Source organism: Silurus meridionalis, chromosome 3 (assembly GCF_014805685.1).
Source record: "Silurus meridionalis isolate SWU-2019-XX chromosome 3, ASM1480568v1, whole genome shotgun sequence".
NCBI lineage: Eukaryota > Metazoa > Chordata > Actinopteri > Siluriformes > Siluridae > Silurus > Silurus meridionalis.
The window spans coordinates 23640310-23663485 of NC_060886.1; the positions used below are offsets into that span (position 1 = coordinate 23640310).

At 36.0% G+C, this 23176-nt stretch overlaps 1 long non-coding RNA gene across 1 annotated transcript in view; it reads left to right on the forward strand.

The window, feature by feature from the left end:
- The first annotated feature begins 396 nt into the window (after positions 1-396).
- The window catches only part of LOC124380092, a 28526-nt gene continuing 5746 nt past the window's right edge, over positions 397-23176 (forward strand). The window contains exons 1-2 of the long non-coding RNA XR_006924600.1: positions 397-522; positions 750-919. This is a non-coding gene — a long non-coding RNA (uncharacterized LOC124380092). The remainder of the gene's footprint in view (positions 523-749; positions 920-23176) is intronic.

Here is a 23176-nt window from a genome sequence, read left to right on the forward strand (position 1 = left end):
CAATTCATATGCAGTACAATAGACAGCAAGACAATAAATACACAAGACAATGAATATACAAAACCATACAGTACATAGCAGGACAATAGATACAGGATAATAAAAACAGGACAAAAAAACACACAGGACAGTAATATACAGGACAATATACAACAGGATACAACTCATAAGACATGGATTGTAAACTGTTAACAATTTACTAGTGCAGTAGCAGTAAGTATATCTGTTGCACTATTATGCATAATGTTCCAAAAATAGAGCAGCTTTGTAAGGTGCAGGTGTGCCATGGTATTAAGTCACACTGGGTTAGGCATTTGACTAGCACAGGTGAGCATTGGAAGGCAGCAGCATGTTGAGTAACCTGACTGCCTCAGGGAAGAAACTTCTGCGAATCTGCTGGTGGTGGCACAGCTGCACCTGTACTGCATGCCAGATGGCACAAGAGTAAAAAAGTAGTAGTATCAGTAGTATCAACTAAAAGTACAGAATGTCTGTTTTTAGGCCTGTTTTTAAAAGCTGCAGGTAAGAAAATATTTGATGTGAACTCTTGTAACAGTACATGAGTATACTGTATGGATTGTAATAAATGAAGTACTTGGAACTTGAGTTAGCAATAATGTTCACTACATTCCTGTTTGGTGACCATTAATGTATAAACTGTAAATAACAATATTTCAACCCCCAAAGGGTTGTAAGCCACTTAAGGTATAATATAACTGTAATATAACAATATTTATATGTTGCAGCAGCAATGACTGAGAAAATGGAGATATATCAGCTTCCTTGATGCAGGTAAACCAAATATATAGCTGATGAAATTGCATCATCAGTTATAACGATCTGCAAATTGCGCAAGTCAAAATCTAGTGATAGTATCAGCAATGTACATCTTAAATCCAACCTGCCGAAACATGCACAAGTAGGTGATTATTTTCATTCTTTGTTTCTCTTCAGTGTTATACAGTTCTTACAATCTCACTTCAATGTACAGTAATGCTGCTACAGTCTATAATCAACACTCAATTAGCTTCTACTGTAGCTAGCAGCTAAAAACCATGCAAGCTACTGGAAGCTAAAGTTAACTTATGAGCTAAGAATACCTTTCTTTATGTATTATTTGATAACCAAGGCTTGGTTATGCTAAAGTTAGATCATTTTAACATAAAAAATTTAACATGAATAAAACAAACATCTACAACTTTTCTCATTGATTACGTTGAGCAAGGAATATATATAGAATGACACCATTTTTCTTGCTACCAGCAATTTAAAGCAGGTAAAAAAATGCTTACAAAAGCAATTGTGGTAAATATTTACAAGACTGCAATGTCTCAGACCCAACACTGCTTGACCTGGTCATTTTGTTTACAGTGTTTTTATATAGACTGGGGTTTACTTCAGGCTTTGTTTACCTCCTAAGGTGAGGTCAGTAACTTTATAAATGGGCTAGTTTTGGAGACCAGCATTTATTGATATAAAAGATTGTTAGCAGGTGATGAGACAAGTGTGGAATGGTGCACCTCATTGCGTGCTTCCTCTGCCCGGGTTTGCTAAACGCATTAGGTCTGTTCAGGTTTGCCAGCTTTGTGATTGACACACACAAGCATGCTTCTTTTCTACCTCGGGCGCTTGTGCTGTTGTGACTGGTTGGCTCTCGAATGTGGCTTGACATGCTCGGCTATGCAAAACATAAGACTTGATAATGTAGTAAGTCAGTCTCATGACTTGAAAGTTTCATGAATTTGTGCCAGCCAACTAGTAGGAAGAAGCAATGTCATAAAGAGGTATTAGCACATTTTCTACATGAAATCCAGCAGAAATGCACAACCTTATTAGGATTCGTATGAACTTTGTAACTGTAAAAAAAACACAAAAGAGATAATTGTATAATTACAATTATGCCTGGTGCCAGCAGGAGGCCTAGAGCTAATCTGTGACCTCTGCTGTGGGTAGGAGAGGGGCTCCAAGTCTATTCTGCACACAGCATGACAAAAGGATATACAGCCTTTACTGTCTTTACAATCAAATATATACAGTAAAATATAATGGAATTAATTTCCTTGTTTTTGTTTGCTTGTGTTACAACCCTTTATGTTCCTCTCTAAAGCAATTAACATTCTTGTTGACAGTGGGAAATGAGAGCTGCAACTTAAATCGAAACAAGATACTCGATTTGTTGTTTTGTGACAAATTGCTGCCAGGAAATTTGCAACAGGTAGAGTAACAGCTAATTAATAAACAATGCATGGTAAATGAGATTCTTTAAAGTACCTATAATGAAACAAAAAAGAAAAAGAATTAAGATATAAAAGTCAAAATAATTTCATTAATCAGATTGCAACATTGATGATGCTAGCAACATATATATATATATATATATATATATATATATATATATATATATATATATATATATATATATATATATATACAGTGTGTGTGTGTGTGTGTGTGTGTGTGTGTGTGTGTGTGTGTGTAGTTATCTTGCATAAAGCTGGAGAATATAAAAAGTTCTGGCTGGAAATCTATTTACAAAAGCTAGCATCATGCTATATTATACGCGTTCAAAAAATTGAGTAATTGGAAAACTGGAATAAAGTTTGCATATGAATAAATGGGTGTAGGATGGTAACTGGGACTGCTGTGATGCATCATTGTTGCCTGCAGTGTCCCTTTCATATTCCTCTAAAGCAATGATGTCATTCATGATGTGCCTAACACATTGGATCTGGTTCTTGTCTAGGTTCTAACAACCAAATAATACAAACAAGGCCAACAATCCTTCCAGGGATGCAAAAATTGGATAGACCTCAGATAAAAGTACTATAAAGCACTAGCCAGGGTTTTTTTTTTCTTGGTGTCGCTGAACAATGACTTCTTGCTCGTATTGGATTTGAACTCTCATCTTTCAAATCTGCCAGGATTATAGCAAGCCCTGCCTATTCCATTTGAAGATTGAAATTATGCTGCATTGTTGCTTTGTAGGTGTTAAGCACTAATGGCACCTTTACTTGTTGGCTTAAACTAAAAGTTCAATCAAGACTATGTTAATTGTTATGCCCCACCCCCACCCCCACACACACACACACTCACATTGATCACATGGATATCTGTAATGCACGCTTTACTTTGGTAAAGTCCACTCGAAATAAACTACAGTATGTGCAAAACTTAGAAGCTAGAATCCTGACTTGAGCAATGACTAGCGATCCTATTACTCAATTACGATTTTAGAATCCATACGTTGCGTTTCACTCAGGTTTCAGGTTGATTTTACAATTCTTATGCTGACATATAAAGCTCTGCATGGACTGTCTCCCCTGGATTTGCCTGTTATCCCGAAACTACGGGATAAGCTTGCCAATGTTTACTTCTGTTATTTTCTTATATTTAAAGGTGCACTAATCAAAATAATAAAAAAAAAGTTTAAAGTAAACAGAGAACTTTACACATGTACAAGTAAAAAGATTTTATACTTCCTGTATATTTTGAATGACAGTCCAATGTCCAATGATTGGTAAGTTTTCATTCACAAACTATACCTACCTTTTCCAGTTTGTCTGACTTGTCGTTGTGTTTTCGGATTTGTTCATTTGTTTATGGATTTGTTAATTTTTTTTTTATTTGTTCATTTGGTTTTGCATTTGTTATTTTGGTTTTGGAATTGTTAATGTTTTCAAATTTGTTAATTTGTTTTCGGATTTGTTGTTTTGTTTTTGCAATTGTTATTTTGTTTTCGGATTTGTTTTCGGAAACCTTTCATCCCAATATGTAATTTTCACTCCGCTCAATCAGTCAGTTTTTTTTGTTTGTTTTTTTTCCCTCAAACTTGTTTATGCACCATTCATGACAGGGCCTTCTCTTCTATGGAATTCACTTCATCAGACACATGCAAACGTTAAATGTTTTAACATCTTTAAACAAACTTATTTAGGTTGATTTATTTTATAAAAAAAAAAATTCTACTTATTTTTTATGAATTGATTGGGTTTTCTTGTGTCAAGCACCTTATGAAGCTAAGGCTTATTCTTGTTTCTTTTTAATTACCTAATTAAACTGTATAATCATGTAGGACATTTCTGAACAGGCAAAAATCAAAATTAAAAGGTAAATGGTTCCTTCTGCAGTTTGCTTTCTGGAATAAATTGTTATTTTTGGTGTTTCAATAGACATTCAAATGCAAATGATTAATTTTACTACTATTTAGCTATTTTTGGAAACAATATTACATAAGCAAGCATTCATCATTTCATACTTAGACAAGAATATATTTTTGTATGACATGGCTCACCACTAAAAGTTCCCCTAAATAAATAAATTAATTAACTTTTTAATGGATTTTAAAAACATTATTCATATTTTTCAATCCATTGTTTTATCAGTTGCACCAGAAATCCCACCCTGAAGCTTATGGCTGGAAAAGTGCACAGAAAATACAAAATTTGCATGTGGTCCTGTTGGGAGGAGACTAGTTATAGGTTGACAACTCACATAATCACTGAATTGAACTGTCTGTTTTATGAAAACTAACCAAGACAGGTGTTGTTGTTTTTTTATTAAGCACTGAAGTTATGCGATTTTAATGACTGAACTATTGCTTTATGTTATAGTTTATCAAGACTTTGAGAAATCATGTGTCAGTTTTTAGCTACTGTATGGCTGTAGTAATTTTAGTGGAGTGACAAATGTACTGAGACTGTATAACAGTTTAAGATCTAACTTACCTGATCTGATTCAAGCAGGTTGTTTTAGAAGCTGCTACCTGGATTATGTGAGATTAAATGTTATCTGGGACCTTTAAAATAGAAAAAGCTGAACTGTTTTTAATTTACTTGTAAAAGTCTACTTGGATGCAAAGTTCATGAAAACAGTACCGTGAAACTTAGTAGTTTAGAACAGGTGTTTCTCCAGAGATGTTAGGAATTCTCAATGGCTTTGGATTCAACTGGTATATAGCATATAGTACACTTGCATGTGTTATATTTTTATTGATCCACCTAAAGAAGGCTTAATTTTTGCTCAATGGCTCTTCAGCTTTATGGTATAAACAGCAAAAGATCCTACCTTTTTACTTAAGTTATCAGTTATTTAACTTTTTCTCAGTAATATTTACTCTTAATAAGGTAAGACTGCTGGGAATTTGTTTGAAAGTCTCTCAGTGTCTACTCTCTTTCCTTCTTTCTCCCACTCTCTCTCTCACACACACTCTTTCTCTCTCTCTTACACACACTCTTTCTCTCTCTCTCTCTTACACACTCTGTCTTAACAGACACACATATGCAAGCACACACTTGAACACACACCTACATGTGCATTTTCTCTCTCTCCGTCACACACATGCACACACACGTACATATACACTTTTTCACTCACACACACACACACACACACACACACACACACACACACACACTTTCCCCCAAGGCAATACTTCATTATGGTCCCACTGTCTGACTGATACCAGCTGTCATGTTTAAACCCTCCACGCACGCTATTGCATTATTAGAATTACAGGGAGGTTCTTAGTAGTGAAATAAGAGATTTTTTTTTTCCATTTTATTATTACTGTGCTGTCAGAACTTTTGCTCTGCTTGTTAAGCGATAGCCCCCTCCAGTAAGGTCAGAGATATCTCATTCTGTCTAGGGACTCATTAATGTCATACACTGCCCAGTCAATTGGTTTCATTCACATATACAAGGCAGCTGAATCAAAAGTAATTTGTTGAAATCATTAAATCAGCACAAGGGTGTTTAGAGACATTTTCAAATGTGAATCATACAATGTGTTTAAGCGAATAAAAACTGCATGGGTTTTATTGTAATCGTAGTCCTGTTCCTTTTATTCTCTTTGGGGAAAATAAGGCCAGATCCTGCCTTTACTACTTTTTTATCAGAGCTGCAGAATAGTTCAGAATCTTACTATTATTATTATTATTATTATTATTATTATTATTATTATTATTATTATTATTATCAGTAGTAGTAGTAGTAGTAGTAGTAGATTCTGGAAAATCTATACTGAGACATTATAAACCTAATAAACCTAATAAGACAAGTTAGCTCGGAATATAATTGCCTCTTGGAGACTTTAAACTGTATAAATTAAAGGAATTAAGTGCGATTACAAACCCCATGTCCATGTGCATCAAATGACTATTTCGCCATCACTTCTACACTAATGGATTCACTTTGACATTTCCACTAACCACAGAAACCCTGCAGTTCTAATGGAGCACTTTACATTTCCTAGAAATTGTAGCCTGCACTGTGTATTATAATGCACTCAAGTTTAATTAAAAAGGGTAATGACAAGTTGGGGTCATGCAGTAGTGTTGGCAAACACATGTATGTATGATCTTAATCAAAGTGACTAACTGACTAAACCACTGCACTGGTGTCACTTTAGGTTAATGTGTCAACCATTATTCAGCGATCATCTTACTGGAAAATGAAGGAGACTATTTGTCAAGGATTGTGACTTATAGCATAAGCAGCAAGGATGGATGAATGATAATTTCATTATTTAGCACACCAGGGAAGCTCTAGTCCAGTCCCACATTTTAGTTTTGCCCAAAAACTAGGTGGAAATATTTAAGATACTTCCTTTATTTGCAACACAAACTACACGTTACAGTGAAATGAACATATGCAATGACGTGAATTATTTTCTATGTATATACCAGCTAGGCAGGTCAGAGGGCAGGGTCAGCCATTACTGCTGACAGGCACCACTGGAGCATGGGTATCATGGTGCCTTTTCTTATGCTGTGCTACACAATAAGGGTAGTTACACACATTAATACAAATGTAAATGATGCTTATATATAAAAGGTTTTAGCTTTGCTTACTGTTGTATGTACATTAATAAATCTTTGTCTTGTTGATGTGTGTAGTGCAGCAGATGGTGGGATTTAGAATGAGCCATTTGCACTATAGTTGCAGCATTACGGTGCATCTCAACACAGCAAAGCTGATTTAGTTTAAACATAGCTACATGCCAGACAAAAACTGCTGTATTGTCGATGCTAAGACTACCAGTTGGCCCAGAGAGAAACTGATATAAAAAATACTGATATTTGCAAAAACAATTGCCTGCTAGCTGGTGGTTTTCCAGTCCTAAACCATGTAATAGAGACGAATAAGCATAGTGCAACCTAAACTAATCTGAAAAGAACCCACACACACTGCATCTGTTAAACTTCGCTAGAAAATTGGCTTATGCATATTAATGACAACTTGATCCTTTTTCCACCCACTCAAAATGCGTGCATGAAAGAGAGAAACTTGCTGCCAAAGACCTTCTCCATTCTGTAAGATTAGTGTGCTGGAAACACCACTAAAGAGAAGGGGGGAAAAATGTGCATCACCATTCACCCTTCACTGTCTCCACTTGCCAGCATACACACGGAGTTAACTGAACCAGCTGTTTTCCACAACTGCTGATATGCGCTCTGATGGAGCTGAAGGGAACCATAGCACTTTTTTTTTCGATGACCATTTTGAAGATGCTTATAAAAGATTATGGCTGGATGAGGTAGTTACACAAATAATGCTACCAGCAGGTGGGTGCTTATCCTGCACAACATGCAGGCTCTACTTTTAACTTTCACGATGAGTAAACATGCAGAAATCCAAGGCTCTCTGAAGCTTCAATGGATGCCGATAGTGAGATAGTGAGAGATATTGTACAGTGTGCGCTTTTGTGAAATGAACAGACAGCAAGAAAGAAGGAGATAGAGTGATAGAGATAGTGAGAGAAACAAGATCTTTCATTCTTTTGCCAAAGCAGATGTTTAGCAGACTATTAGCAGGTCTGAATGTGCGGGCAGGCTCCATAAGGAGGAAAGCAGTACAGCATGGTGGTATGGAGAGAAGAAATAACCCATATACCACAGGCATTTCTATTAATATCATCCAATAAGATGGCAAATGTAGGGCAACACAAGTGCATCATTGTCCCAGCTGAGATGGCTTCTGTTCTGGGAATGCACTGTTATGATTTCTTTGCTATTTTTTTTTTTTTTTGTTTTGTTTTTTTAAGCTCCATCACAAAGACTTCACACACTGGCTAACTGTGATGACAAGACTGATAACAGGTGTAATCTGATTAGTTTGCCATATTGAGAAATAGTCAAAGTCTTTTACCCTAATCTCGTACCGTTAAAACATAAACAACCCAGGGTAAAAACGATTCCAATCTCTGAAGTTAGACAAAATGCTTAAGTGTTCTAATAATTTGAGTTGATAAATATATTAATAATACTAATAAAAATGATTTGGAACAGTTTCTTAAAATATACAAATAAAGTGCAAATGTGAGACTAATGTGAGCAAGTGCATAGTCATCGATCCAGGTTTCTTTTTTCTTTAGCAAAATCGAGTGACGTAAATGCCCCAGTTCTTGTAGTCTTGGACTCACTCGAGTATTTAATGAACCTCACAGAGCCATTAGTCATGCTGCAAATGTATCCTACTTTCTACAGTTCTATCTTTAGTACAATACCTATTTTTAACCATCGGGGGATTTTCAGATTTGACGCACTTTTGGTGCTCGGGTTTCTAGGGATGCCATCTCAAAGGATTGCTTATACTGTATATGTTTATCTGGTCATCAGACTGTGAAATAGATTGCCTCAAATAAAGGACAGCGTGTGCTGGGTGTGGATAGAATAACATTAGATCCCAGTGCAGGATTAGGGAGTTTTCACGGCTAGGTTTGACCACCCACACACACTGAACATTTTTCTTTGACTATCTCATCTCCCTCTTGTCCCCGTCCATCCCCCCACCAAAAAAAAAAAAAAAAAAAGTAGTCAAATCATGAAGTGCGAAAGAAAACAATAAGAGCTCAGCTATGCATCTTCTCTTTGCTCTGGTACACTTTTGGAGGTGTTAACTGTCTCTCCAGAGGTGGACATGTCACATATGCTTCTAACCAAAACCACAATCTTGACCACTAATACATCTTTAATTACTACGTTTTTCAATGTGGTTTTCAAGACAGACATTTATTTTAAAGAGTAAGACTATATAAATGCACAAAAATACATATAGAGCACCAAATGTAAACATTTTAAAAGTTTAAATCTCAGTCAATGCATTTCAGGTTTTATGGCCATACTTTTTTAACACTAATCAATATAGCTTTAAAATTGTAGCTTTTATTTTTTTTATATTTACATTATTTGTGTCTGTGTTTGTAATAAGTTGATATTAAAAAAAAAAAATCATCCACAGAATTGCATATTTTTGTTGTTAAAGTTATTAAAAATCAATTTAGTTTTTTTAAATGTATTCCTTCTCTTCATTATCTGCAGCTCATAACCAATATCTCTGTAGTACAAGTATCTTTACAGGTAATGGCATGATTGAGCAGGGGCACAGAAGAGAGAGAGAGAGAGAGAGAGAGAGAGAGAGAGATCATTACTATGTATACTATATATAAAATATATAGTTATACATATATAGTTATACATATATAATCATTTTATACATACATACATATATATATATATATATATATATATATATATATATATATATATATATATATATATATATATATGTATGTATAAAATGATTATAGGTGGATTTTATATATAGTATACATATTATATATACTACTTGTTTTCGCTCTTTATATTTGTCTGTCTTTCTCTCATAAACACACGCTATCAGTCTGTTTCCATTTCTGTCGCCTGCCACAGTGAAAGCAAAACAAAAGTATGTGGCTCGCCATATGTTAAGTCTGGCCAAAGCATTTATTCAACCACAAGGAACCTGAGACACAGCGAAAGCATGTATTAAAAGTCAATAGACAGTGCATTTAATTGTACACGGAATGCAGCCATTTGTGTTTCATATATGTGGGTTGTAGACGAACACTAAAAGCAAACACACTTTTAGGTAGACATACAGTATGCACAGAAACCTCCTACTTCAAACTGGGTAGAGTTACAATATGTTTGATTTTATGTGTGTCTGATTTACTGGCATTAACTCAATATTTACTTTTAAGATAAGTCTATAAGCTTTAGAAAGCTTTTTTTTAAAAAGGAGTATTAGGTTGAAAATCAGCTCCAAATGGCTTTCATAATGCACATTTTTTTGTTTAAAGGGGCAATAATGATAAAACTGTGAAACAGCCAAGATTGGCATCTGGTGCTCTTGGGTTTGCCTTCGAAACTTGGATTCGTGATTGGGGTAACCATGCACCAGCGAGGCAGTGAGTGAGTTATTTGTGTGCGTGTGTGTGTGTGTGTGTGTGTTGATGCAGAGATTGAGAAAGTATGTATGGGTTCAAGGAAAAAGGAGAAAGAGTGTCTGGGTGTGTTTCGAGTGATAGTGTGTGCACGTCTCTTTAAGAGACAGCAAGGGAGTGTAAATATTATTCCTTGTGCCTGGAGGTGCTGCTGTGTGTGCATTGTTACACATGTCAGTCATGCAGTTCAGCACGTTTGCTGCCCAAGGGGTGCTTGCATGGAAAGGCAGAATCTGTTTGGCATGCTGCCTGCCTGCTCTCGTCATCGCTGCATGGGGCTGCGTGCTGCCCTACCTGTAGGAGCTATGTGCCCACAAAAACAATGCTGTCTTACATGCCAGAAACCAAAAACCACAGCTGACATGCAAGCTAGCTCAATTTATAGAAAGCCATAAGCTTTCGTCCAGTAACAGATTTATTTCGGGATTATTTCTCTCTGACCCAGTGTGAGGCTTACTTTACTCTTCAAGACAATGCATTAACACAATTATCTCCCAACATGGGGTCCACCAACCGCTGATGGTATCCAGGAAGAACTAAAACGCTTTCACAGGTTCTAAAAATGTATGCATTGGTAGAGACACCCACAATTATCACATTTTTTATTGAATTCTTACAAATGCCATCGTTGACTGATAGCCTGACCTGCATAGGTTTAATATAAATCTCAATCATTTAAAACCAAGAACACCCGTAAATACTATCTCCTTAATTCTACTGACACATTGAGAATAGTATAATTAATAGAATAATTGAGTAGAAACTTCAAAAAGAAAAAAAAAAAAGATGTCTATTCTTAAATATTTAAATATTTTGACTTTAATGCATTGTTTATTAAATACATTTGATTTCAAAATCTTGTCTTAATTGTAGGCTTTGTTTTAGAAGTCATATGATTTTATAACCAAGAAGGTGTTTGGATAAGGCAAAAACCCACAGATGAGTTTATTCAATGGGATGACATTATATTTGGCACTAATCAGGAAGGCCATTTCTTTTCTTAACTTTAAAAAAGAAACATTCTTTATAAGATTGAATATGGTAAGACAATGAATGTAAAACATATATTAATATAATATATAAATTCTTTTGAATGTGTAATTTAATACATTTATGCCTACCTAAATATGCTTTTTAATGTTTGTTTTTATAATAATCTTATACTAATGTACAACATTCTGATAATTGAATTTTTGGTCTTAAAAGAAAAACAAAACCTTTTTGACTAGCATTCAAACTTAAACTATACATTTATTGTTGTTAATGTTAAAAATGTGACTTAATATCACAATATTTGAAAGGAAAGAATAAACAAATTTAAGATTTTAATATTCTTTTTCTTATTATGTTAAGACATTACACATTAAGCAATCCTTATTTAATAAAATAGAAAAGAATATTGCAAATATTTCATGCAATTAAATTAACAGGCTTAAGTAAATGTTTTGTGATAGCAAATGTTTTTTTTTTTTTGTAGTAATATATAATTTTATTAATCTCCTGGACTTGCTTATTAGTGTCTGTTAAATTGTCACATTCTGGACAGAAGTGTTACTTGACATGCAGCTCTGGTCTTTATTGTCTTTTTATGTATTTCTGCTCACAAATCTGTCTTTAGCTGTTTTTTCCCTTTTATAGATTCTCATGGTGAATTATTAGGACATTTAAGTTGAAGCTCTGCCTATGTTTATTTAGTGTTCAAGAACACGATTCAGTAAATCTGCAGGATTGAAAAACGGCCTCAATAGGTCGATGAAAAAGTGCTGTCGTGAACATTTTTATGATTAATCTCTCCCAGGGTTTACCAGCCCCTCTCAATGCCATCAGATTTACAAGCATGAATTAGTTCAATATCTGTTGCTGACAAATTTGTGCATTTGCATTAAATAAAATATAAATAGGATGTATAACTAGGATGTATCAGAATAAAATATAATAGGATGTGCAGTTATGGGAAATGCTAAATGCATTGATGTCAACCTGAATTAGATTTTTTTTTTAGAAAAGTATATTTAGTATATTCCTTTATTAGTACCAACACAAATCACAAATCAAACATTTTTTATAATTTTTTTTATTAACATATACTGTAGTTGCATTTATTGTTGTGGTATGTGCACAAGACGAGATGTTCCCTTACCTCTATTTTTTTCCTTCCTCTTAAAGTTAATAAAACATGTAGCTTCTCACATTACAGAGAAACCAGAAAGTACACAATATTCCTTTAGAAAATACTTTCTTAAAGTGGAAATATACTCACATTTGCATAAACCTGATTTTCCAAATAACATTAAATATGCATCGGCTTACAGAAAGCAACGTGCTGGTATAAATTTTTCCTCACAAACAATATATATATATATATATATATATATATATATATATATATATATATATATATATATATATATATAATTTTTCATTAATTAGTTCATTGTGGCACATCCACCACAATTATATAGTGATTTGTCTTGAAACCAAAAGGATTATTGTAAAAAGAAATAATCAACATCATCTGACCAGTTAGACTGAAATTTGTTGTAGTCACTCCAAATAGCCTTAGGACATTCCACTGAAAAGACCAAAAAAGTCTGCACCTCTGATGCTCCTGCTAGTTTCCAAAGAGTACTACTCCCTCTGTTGACAAAGCTCAAATAACACTGTGGTCACGTGAGGATTGACTCGTGTCCCATAGCAGATTTTTAGGTCCCATATGCAGAACAAGCAAGTAATCAGACTCTAAATGACCTCGCTTCTGTCCATGTTTTTTCAGCTGGACAGCTGTAATGTAACTTAAACTCAATGCACCTGTGGAGAGAAATAAGTACCAGAACACCACAATATTGTTTAAAAGTAATAGTAAATCCAACGGGTATAGGTATGGCACAAATCTTCCAGTGTACGTCCTCTATAAAGTGATATGCATAATAATTACCTTCACTAAATAACACCAAATTCACCTAATGGGCCCAAATAAATCCTAAGAGCCCTAAGGGTTAATGGAATGCTCTAAATATGTGAAAAGAAACCGTATTGGGCATAATGAAAGAGTGTGAGGGAGAAAGGGAGGGAGGGGGAAGAGGGAGAAGAAAGATGGTATCAAGGATGAATTATGATATTAAGCAGCAGTGAAAGCTGCCTGTTCAGGTGTACAGTGCCTCCCATGGTGCTAACATTTACCTTTAGCTGACACATCATTTTGACACACACTCCTGGCGCTGGACTTTTTATTTTTAAAACCAATTTTCAAACCAAAGTTAGAGGATGAACTGTTCATATGAGGTAGAGGTAATATGTCACTTAGTATAAATTAATTCAATACTACTACAATTAATAATAATATGTCAATATAATATGTAAAATAATATGCCAATTAGAATTAATAATATTTAATATTGTAATAATTATTAATAATAATACTTATTATTATTTTTGTTGTTGTTAAGAAATTTCCTTGAGCTAAATAGTGAGGAAAAATGTATAAATAAACGAAACAAACGAACAAAAGAAAAGTTGTGGCTTTCTAAAGTATTGCTTGACATAAAATAGAATAAATATTCTAAAGAAATGTAGTGTAAATTATGCAAAGGAAACAACATACCATGTTTTTCCTCCAAACCTGCCAGACAAATTTGTCTGATCAGCAGACAAATTTTATATTCCTTTGACAGACTATAATAAATAGTGTGATCGCTTTTAGTGTGGAAAATTAGATGAGTTTTAAATTTTTTATTTTATTTTGTAATTATATTTTATTAAGTGCTGTAAAAAAAAAAATACCAGAAACAGGAAGTAGATTAACCTGATATTTACAAGCTTGGGAAGTAGGGACACTGAATGGGATGCAGTCCCTCTAGTAGAGTAGCACTGGGGGGGGGGATCTAATAAGGTTCTAATAAGGTTCAATAAGATTTGGGCATTTCAGTTTGCTAAAGTCTACATGTCCATTCTGTAGGACTGCACTGCACATTTGGCAACACTTGTTTTTCAAGATGATATTACCATTCTCAGAATCTGCACCTTTGTGTCAGAGGTCAGGTCAAGTTCAAACCCAGACCGTAACAGGTGCAGAGTTGATGGCCTGAAGTTAACTGTAATGAAACTGAGCAACTTGCAGTTTTACGTGGGATTAGATTACGCCAACTGTGTTACTGATGGAAAAGGATCATCGGTTTACATATAGGCCCCTGAAAGCAATTAAACTGCAAGGCCAATTTGTTTGTTTTTGCTGTACACTGAAGACATTTAAGTTTCAGTTCAAAGGATGAATATGAGACAAGAGATCAGAATATCTTGATATTTACGTTAGATATAGAACCTTTAAAGTCACCTTAAAGTCAAAGTAAATTAGAGTAAAGAATGCTTAATATTTGGATGCATATCCCTTGCATTCACTAACTGCATCAAGATGGCAATCCAATGACATCATCAAACTGTGACTTTCTTCTTTTGTAATGTTTATAATCTATACACAGTGACTTCTTTGAGTTGATGTTTGTTGTGTTGGAAGGTTTCTCTTTTTGCTATTTGTATTCAGCAAGTAAAATGCATGATCAGGTGAATGAAACTGTGGAGCTATAATTTCTATCCCCTGATGAAGTCTGATTGTTTTGCAGTCTGATGAAGATCATCAAGACTGGATGCATTTCTCTGTAAATTGCTTGACAGAATGCTTTTTAGATTCCAACACAATTTACATCTTCAGCAAAAATTGTGAGGTCTTTTTAGAAGCAACTTTGCAAACCCCAACCCATAAGACTACATCATGTACGTTTTCATGTTTTGGATCACAATCAGATTCTTGTTTTTTGTTACACTTTGGCTTATTAATTACATTGGTAAAGGCCAATATTGGTTCCAGAACATTTGTTCTTTATCTCTGTATTTCGTTGTTACTTCTAATCTGTCCTTCCAATTCATACAGCCGATTAGTGGTTTGCATTTTGTGGTATGGCCTTGAAATTTCTTCAGTTGAAATCTTTTTATCCACCCCTGCTCTGTGAAAGATGTTGGGGAAAAACACAAGTGTTGTTTTGGGGATTTTCTACACAGTTCTCACAATGTCAGTCATCAACTGCTGTTGTTTTTCTTGTTTGAAGTCTAACTGTTTATTCCAATTTGCTATTTTATTATGTGTGATGACCCGCTAATGGCCCTGATAGCTTCTCAGCTTCGATCATTCTCCTTTTCCCCCATAGACAGCTCTCTTTTCTTTGTGGTATCAGGTTCAGGAGACAAAACACCTGTCAATTATATGTTCTAATAATGTATATCTGATAATCTATATATTCATATAAATCTAATGGTTGTAAGTATACAGACAAACAGATCTATGCTTTACAGAGTGTTTAGAGTTTTATGGGTACTAATCTGAGCAGTCAATGCTCGATGGAATATAGTTGAATTAAACAAAAAAGCTGATTATGTGCAAAACTGGCACAAGCTTAAACATTACGTACATGTTTATTCAACCTATCATATATTCATGATCACATTTTTTCAAACCACCATTACCACACAAAAAGTAGGATTTTTCAAAGAATCCCTGCCCTGTTTTGCTGTTTAGGGTTTGTATATGTCCTTCCCATTATAGAAAATAAGAGGAGAAGCCACAGTTATATATATATATATATATATATATATATATATATATATATATATATATATATATATATATATATATATATGAAGAAAGAACACTCCATCTCTCTCAAGACAGTAATTTAAAAGTGTATCAATGGAAAACGGGTGATAAAATGGGAAGTATCAGTAATGCTGTCATGTATTTTATTTGTTGTACTTTGGGTCAGTTTTGCATATAAGAGAACATTAACTTATGTTTACTTGTGAATGTATGACATATTAAATGCATATCTTAGCTTAGTTTCCCTCCTGCCTATGCTTGGTGGCTTGAATCTTGAAACTTACAAAGACAGGGCTGGGAAATAATTATCCAGGCTACATTTGGGATAAAATTGGCTTAGAGAAGGAAAAAGCACTCTCAAATAAGATTCTTCATACTGACCTTATATGCTATGGTTATGCGACAAATTGGTAATAAATGTCTAAACAAACATTGAGTACATCTAGGAGAAAGAGCAGCACATTCCCATGTGTCCTTGGGTGTAATTGTGGGGTTCAGTTGCAAGCCATTTTGGCTCACTCCAACCAGCGTGTATAGCAAATCTCTAGGTTTGTGTATCCAAATGACACGCTTTAGTGCTCATATGCTTGAGGCTCTGGTTTTCAAATTGTGGGACCTTTGGGGCCGTTTTCAACGGAAGCATGAACTCAAGATCTGCTCCAGAAATCGGAATTGTGTATGGTTCAATTCCACTTTTAGAACTTGGAGCTTTATAACAAGAAGTCAATCAATGTCAGTTAGCTATATACATGGACTTTCCCCAAAGCTTCATAAGATCTCTGCACAAGACCAGAAGAGACAAAGCTGTTTTGGGATGTGTTTAGTTTAAAACACACACTGTTTCCACATTATTCATGAACAGAGAGTTCAAGGAGTGAAACTTTTATTTCCTGTTTTTTTTTTTTTTTTTTTAGGTTTTGTCTAGGATGATCTGTTAGGTGGCTTAATTTTTAAAACTTTTGAGATGTAAATAAAATGAGAACATTTTAAATAGATACAAATACAAATTAAGAACTTTTTTAAAAGGATTCTTATGGCATTTGCTTGAGACTTGATGTTTGCATTGTGCTGGAATCCCGAGGGGTTGAATGAATAAGTGTTTAAATGGTCAAATATACAGATTGAAGCACAAACGAGGAGTATGTTTTTTAACATTAACCTTAACATGTAGTGCTGCACATTGCATTCATTGCATTCTCAGTAAGAATTGCTGCTTTAAATTGCACTTCTAGATGCTTATATATTTTAGAAATATAACCAATATAACTAAATCCTTTGAATATATTGCAGCAATTGTTTAGTGTTTTTGTATGCACAATCAATGAGACTAGTGCAACTCGACTGATGTAGCTGAGTTTGAGGAATTGTCAGAGCTGAATTCATGCTGACAGTGCTGACTTTTCTACCTCTTTTTTTTTCCCCAGTGGTCTTGGAACATTAAGCTTGGCTTGATATTTAATGAAGGGTTTGAACAGAAGACAGACACAGATGTAAAACTTACAAAATATACTTTTGTATGACTCTATAAATAAGAGTGTCTCTTAAATGTTCTAAATGTAAATGGAGTGTAATGCAATATATCACTAGCTACTCCTAGTAGTTACAGTATAGAATGTAACTTTGAATATTGCAAAAATTTACCCCTCCATGTCACAGCCACTGACTCTGAAAGTGCATGTCTGCAGTCAGATCCTTTCATGTCTCCCATGCCACATTCTGAAGCTATACATTTAAGCATAATGAAAATTAGAGGTTCCATTCATGCAGAGCAGCAAAATTTAGAGCCATGATGCAGACTAAAGAGGATAGCTTAAAGAACCAGGCTCCTATTCTTGTCGTCAGTGGACAAAAACAAAGCTCCTTTAATTTCACAGACAGAAAAACATTAAAAAATATATAAAATATTTACATTTGAGAGTCAAAATGGTCCAAGCACTGATTTGAAGATTCCAAAATTGCACAAAGTGCCTTTTAACACAGACAGTAGCCCAAACTCAGGATCAATCTTGTTACCATGGAGAGGCAGCACCACCTGACAGAAAAGGTGTTAAAAAAATCAGCAAGTGCTTATCAGATTCTCTTCATGACCTCACAGGTTTCAAACATGTTATTCGGTTTCCTCCCAAAAACATGTGGACTCTAACTGGTTCCTTGCTGTAAAAGAATGTGCTTGGGTGTATGGTTCCCCATTGAGGTGTATCCCCACCTCATAACTAGCATTCCCAGGTTAGGCTAATCTTAATAAAAAATGAATGAATTAAGTTTCTGATGTTTTTGTCATCAGTGTCTAAAGATGATGAATGACCACATCCTTTCACCATTAGTGACTCACCTCCTGGTTCTGGATACCCTAGGGACTTGCACTTCCTAGAAACTTTCTTTAACCTTCTTTTTTTTCAGTAAATAATCTTACATTCATAGTTTGGCATAATTCTTTTTTGCTATGACCATATCCAAAGCTTGTGGTTTCTATTTCAATGCCCATACTACAGTATGTACACTGCAGTGTAGGCCCAGTTGTAGATGTAATTGTTAATTGTTACTTTCTGACTTAAACTCTGACTTTAATTTCTAATGCATATATGTGCAAGTTGGTTAAAATTCCAGAATGCATCAGAATAAATGTGAAAGCTAAGAAAAACAGTACTTGTACTTTCAAACTCCACCATCTTTTTCCTCAATAAGCTTTAGTGTGACACAATTCTCAGGTCTCTCATAGAGTTAAAATTGTGCAGGAAATTTTGACCTTTAAAATGCGGTCACTTTGCAAAAAAATAGTTTGAGAACCTTTTCATTAAGGATTAGTCCCAAAGGTCACCTTTTAAATTGCTTCAACATAAGATGTTTCCTTTATTAAATCTATCTTGTATTTTGGTGAACTAGTAGAAGAATACACAGTGGGAGTACTCGGGAGGGATGCTAGGTGATTTACTCTGTCGCGCAGATGGCCGCAGAGGGAGAAGCGTAAGAATGGAGTACATTGAGTCTAAAATGCTGAATAAGAAGTATCATGTTTGTGTTCGCTTAAAGGAAACCCCAACTGGTGAATACCTCCATTGTTCAAGGGCTTTATGACACCAGCCATTTAATTTCACCCTGAGCTGAGTACCAGGAGCAATGTGGGTGTGATGTGGGACGTGATTGGAAACAATCTCTTCTGTGGTGAACTCTGCACACTTGTTGGCATTCAGTTACCTCTGTCCCCCAGACTCTGCGCACACAGACACACCACCAGAGGTGCAACCTCCTTGTGCAACCTGAACGGCCAACTTTAATCTCTGCCCTCAGAAAGAGGAGAATGCCGGAGACCTGTATGCATGGTATAATCAGCTTGTTTGGCACCAGTGGGAAGTGTAACTCTATGCTTGATTACGTAGTGCTTATGGATCTCTGATGGTTTGTGCCCATCTGTGGAAGTCAGAACAAGAAAGAGAGTCTGTCCAGCTGTCTGTGATATAAGAGGAACTATTCACTGTCTCTGTTTTTCTCTTTCCCAGTTTCTTGGAGTTTGTGCACACCCATGACCTTACCCTGAACCCATTCGCCAGTATGGTGCTGCAGCTTGGCTATTAGAAACACCCCTCTGATACTTTCATTAGAAAGGCTTGTTTTCTATTTTGAAATGTGGTTCCAAAAGCAGGTTACGAATCTCTGGTGTTGTCATGGGATTGCAGTTAGCAGTTGCGGTTGCAGGAGGCTTGACTTCAAGACCGGCACTTTCACAGAAACTCTGAAATGGATTGGGGATCGAACGAATGTTGCAGAATAAAACTGTTGTAAAGACCACCTAGAACTTGTGCTATGAGACAATGAAATCTTTGATCATCCTCCGCAGGCAGCCACATGCTGCCTATTTGATCTGAAAGCCACCGAGTGGGAGGAGAACTGTGTTATTCCCCTCCTCTTACTGTAACAGGCACTTACAGGTGGGGTTCCCGCTATAGTCCATTCAACAGTGAGTAATGATCCAAAATGAAAAAAAATAATAATAAATCTGTGACTGATTTCTGTTTACACAATTACATACAAGCACCAGAATGGAGGGGCATGACATCACTGTCACTAATCAAGTATAAGACATTGTAATTGTATTTATTTCATGATTTATACTGATTTTAAACCTTTTGCAGTTCTGCACAGCAAAGCAATTTTTTTTTCCTCTATTTACATTTCATTACAGTTGTTTTGGTTATATTACACTTAATTAGCAACAGCGGGAGAACAGAAAAAGAGACAATTGCTGTAATCATAAGACTTTATGCTAATATTGTATGCTCATACCAAATAACTTTTATATGAAAACACACACACACACACACACACACACATATATATATATATATATATATATATATATATATATATATATATATATATATATATATATATATATATATTTTTTTTTTAGATATATAAAACCCAGCTATTAGGGTTGCAGAAGTCAGTGCACTCTTTGTGCCAGTCCCAAGGCCGGACAAATAGGAAGGGTTGCATTGGAAAGGCATCCAGAAAAAAACGTGCCAAATCAAATATGCGGATCACGAATCAGAAAATGTGTTGGCAGGGGACAGTGTAGCTAGACAGCTTTGGATGGTGTTATTTAGGATGGTTTTGGAGGTGAAGAAAAAGAGGAGTAGAGTCAGAACTAAAAGAAGAATAAGATGGTGGAACCTGAAGGGGGAAGACTGTAGTGTGAGGTTCAGGGAAGTGGTCAGACAGGGGCTCCGTGGTGGTGATGAGATGCTGGATGATTGGACAACTACTGCAGGAGTACTAAGGGAGACAGCTAGAAAGGTGCTTCGTGTGACATCTGGAAATAGAAAAGAAGACAGAGACATGGTGGTGGAATGAAGAAGTGCAGGAGAGCAAAAGGAGAAAAAGGTTGTCAAAACAGAATTGGGATCGACAGAGTGATGAAAAAAGTAGACAGGAGTACAAGGAGATGTGACAATAGGTAAAGAGGGATGTGGCAAAAGCCAAGGAAAAGGCATATGAGGAACAATATGTGAAGTTGGACACTAAGGTAAGAGAAAAGGAATTATACCGATTGGCCAGGCAGAGGGACCGAGCTGGGAAGGATGTGCTGCAAGTTAGAGCGATAAAGGATGCAGATGGAAATGTGTTGACTAGTGAGGAAAGTGTTTTTAGAAGATGGAGGGAGTATTTTGAGCAGCTGATGAACTAGGAAAATGAGAGAGAGAGAAAATGTTGGATGGTGTGGAGATGGTGAAGCAGGAAGTGGATAAGAAGAAGTAAGGAGAAAGTAAAAGCAGCGATTAAGAGGATGAATAGTGGAAAGTCGGTTGGACCAGATGACAGATGAGAAGCATGGAGATGTTTAGGAGAGATGGGAGTGGAATTTTTACCCAGGTTGTTCTTAACCAGATTTTAGAAGGTGAGAGGATGCCTGAGGAATGGAGAAGGAGTGTGCTGGTACCAATCTTTAAGAATAAGGGAGATGTGCAGACCTTCAGTAACTAAAGGGGAACAAAGTTGATCAGTCACACCATGATGTTATGGAAAGAATAGTGGTAGCCAGGCTGAGAAAAGAGGTGACCATCTGTGAACAACAGAATGGTTTAATGCCATTAAAGAGCACTACAGACACATTATTTGCTTTGAGAATGTTGATGGAGAAGTAAAGAAGGTCAGAAGGAGTTGCATTGTGTGTTTGTGGATTTAGAGAAAGCATACGACAGAGTGCCTAGAGAGGAGTTGTGGTATTATATAAGGAAGTCAGGTGTGTCAGAGAAGAATGTGAGGGTGGTGCAGGACATGTTTGAGGACAGTGTGACAGCAGTGAAGTATGCAGTAAGAACAACAGACTGGTTCAAGGTGGAGGTTGGACTGCATCAAGGATTGGCTCTAAGCCCTTTCCTGTTTGCAGTGGTTATGGACAGGTTGACGGACAGAGTCAGACACGGGTTTCCTTGGACTATGATGTTTGCAGATGATATTGTAATTTCCTTGGACTATGATGTTTGCGGATGATATTGTAATTTGTGGTGAGAGTAGGGTGCAGGTTGAGAAGAGCCTGGGGAGGTGGAGGTATGCACTGGAGAGAAGGGGAATGAAAATCAGTAGGAGTAAGGCAGACTACATGTGTGTGAATAAGATGGAGGGCAGTGAAGTGGTGCAGTTACAGAGAGAAGAGGTTGTGAAAGTGGAGGAGTTTAGGTACCTGGGGTCAACAGTGCCCAGTAATGGAGAGTGTGTTAGAGAAGTGAAGAAAAGAGTGCAGACAGGGTGGAGTGGGTGGAGAAGAGTGGCAGTAGTGATTTGTAATAGAAGGGTATCTGCAAGAGTGAAAAGGAAAGTTTTGAAAAAGAGAAAGTGGTGAGACCTGCTATGTTGTATGGTTTAGAGACAGTGGCATTGAGTAAAAGACAGGAGGTGAAGCTGAAGGTAGCAAAGCTGAAAATGTTGGACATTTTGGAGACAAGGTGAGGGAGGCACGATTGCGATCATTTGGACATGTGCAGAGGAGGGACATGGGGTATGTCGGTAGGAGAATGCTGAAGATGGAGCCACCAGAAAGGAGGAAAAAAGGAAGGCCAAGAAGGAGGTTTATGGATGTGGTGAGGGAGTATTATTGGGTCACCTGACCTTTCCTGCTATATGTAGCTCTTTTCAAAACTGTTACCACAAAGCTGGAGGCACTCAATTGTATAGGACGTCTTTAGATGTGCTATAATACAATTTCCCATTTACTTGAACATGGAAACCCAAACCTGTTCCAGCATGGCAATGCCCCTGTGCACAAAGTGAGCTCCTTGAGGATATGGTTTACATGCTTTGAAGAGAAAGTTCTTAAGTGGCCTGCTATAGAGCTCTGATGTCATCCCTACTGAACACCTTTGGGGTGAATTGAAATGATGACTGCACCCCAGTCAGTACCTGCTATCGTAATACTCTTGTGGCTGATGAACACAAATATCCATTAGCAAACTTCAAAATCTAGTGGAACATATTCCCAGAAGAGTGGAGTGAGTTATAAGAGCAAATTGGGACAATGTGGAATGCAATGCTCAAATATCACATACCATACTTATAACCAGGTGACCCAATACTTTTGGCAATATAGTGTCTCTCTCTCTCTCTCTCTCTCTCTCTCTCTCTCTCTCTCTCTCCCTCTCACTCTCTATAGATAGAGGTTTATATTCCAGGTTTCTTTCCCCATTTCGGTTTCTTATTAAGTCTATACAGATATCAATGTCCAATATTTCTTTTGAGCTAATTAGTAACAATGCCTATTGTTAGAAATAAAAAAA